Genomic DNA, 2,001 nt, shown 5'->3' on the forward strand with positions numbered 1-2,001 from the left:
AAAAGACCACTAAAATAACCCCCTTCAACCATAACCCTCCTCAAGTGTAGGTAACTGTTACCTGTAGCTCAGTGTAACTTCCACACAGTCTGAGAAACCTGGATTGTGTCTGAGATGAGGCTGCCTGCAGATCAGGAGGCCTACCACAGACCCACCCCATTTCTCATGGGAAGGCAGTATTTCCATTTGACCTGGACATTCATTGCATTTAGATGGGGGCTGGCGTTGTGGCATAGCATGCGAGCCCTCTGCCTGTGGTAGCTGTTCCATGTCTGATCCAGCTTCCTGCTGGTGGCCTGCGAGGGCAATAGAGGCATGCGCCCACATGAGAGACCCAGAGGAAGCTCCTGGCTGGATCAGCCCAGCTCTGGCTATTGCTGCTAGTTGGGGAGTGAACCAGCAGATGGAAGAGCTTTCTCTCTGTCTCTCCCCATCTCTGAAACCCGTTTTTTTTTTTTTTCCCTAAAGATTTTATTTTTATTGGAAAGAGAGGAAGATCTTCCATCTGATGATTCACTCTCTAAGTGACTGCAATGGCCGATGCTGTGCAAATCCAAAGCCAGGAGCTTTTCTGGGTCTCCCATGCCAGTTCAGGGTCCCAAGGCTTTGGACTGTCCTCAACTGCTTTCCCAGGTCACAAGCGGGGAGCTGGATGGGAAGCAGGGCCGCTGGGATTAGAACTGGTGCTCATATAGGATCCCCATGAGTTCAAGGCGAGGACTTAAGCCGCTAGTCTCCTGCGGTGGGCCCCAAACTCTGCTTTTCAAATAATAAAAAAAGTGGTTTGCATATCAGTGCCCATTGCTGGACTGTATGGACTGCATAGGGAAGACCTCGACCCCTTCATACTTGCACCCCCAGTGCCTACCTCATACTGTGTCTTCATGAGTATTTGTTGAGTGAATACATCTTTGGGTGTCTGGGAGCTATTGCTAGGAGGTCAAAATTAAGTTTAAGAAACTATGCCAGATTTCATAAAGAAGGAGTATTAGGAAAATGAACTTCCTGTTGCCAAATCTATCTGAGCCAAATCCCAACCAAGTCACTGACAAGGACAGAGTTTTGAAGTTCGTTCACAAATCTCTTGGCCCCTTGCAGCCTTGCCTCATGGTCTTTCAGCACAAGACATTTTTATCTAGGGACATCCTTCTCAAATCACTGTAGACCTTCAGTTCTCTCCTTGTGACAGTCCAAGGCCGCCCTCCTGCTGGATCAAAGGCTTACTTACTGGTTTCACGCAGGAAAAAAACCCTGCCGAAACTGCTGTGCTTTCTTAAGAGAACCTTTAAACCACAAAACCTGCAAATCTTCGAAGACCCAAGTTCCATTCATTTGCTCTTCCTGCTTCTGACTTACAAACACACGAGCTGATCCTGCCTGCCCAATGCACAGTACCCAATGTATACTCTCACAATGGGCCCAGAGCTGTAAACACACACACGTAACTGAAAAGGTCCTTGGCTTTCTGTGGACGGCGGAAGAGGCATTTAACACATAGCAGTGCAGTATGATTTCAGCGGGGGTTAGTTTCACGTAGGCTCTGAGGAATTTTCCCAGACTGCTGGATTATCCTTCCACAGGCGGTTTTGGGGACCAACCTAAACTTCCCTTGGTACTTTCCACCACAAGGGTTTACGCAAACACTCGCCACTGTGCAAACGCTGTCTTTCTAGTCTAAGTAACAAGAGCCCAAGGTGGAGGGACCAACGCATTAAGCATGGCACGTACGCTTTCTGCGCAGACTCCGTGGACCTGAGACTCTGCGCGCTCACCAACAGCCTGCAGCTGCAGGAAACGCGGGCCTCAGCGACGCCTCACAACCTCGCCCTCAGATTCGACGTCAGTTTCCGCGACCGCCTCGCCGCTCCGCCCCTTCCCGGACTCCGCCCCGACCTCCCGAGCTGCCCCGCGCGGGCTGCAGCTGTTCTGCGGGCGACCGCCCCTCCCCGGCGCGCGGATCCGGAGCGCCACTCGGCTCCGCCCCCAGAGGCAGGCTGCCGG

Source organism: Ochotona curzoniae, unplaced genomic scaffold, assembly GCF_017591425.1.
Source record: "Ochotona curzoniae isolate NIBS_2020 unplaced genomic scaffold, NIBS_Ocur_1.0 contig_2210, whole genome shotgun sequence".
NCBI classification, from domain to species: domain Eukaryota; kingdom Metazoa; phylum Chordata; class Mammalia; order Lagomorpha; family Ochotonidae; genus Ochotona; species Ochotona curzoniae.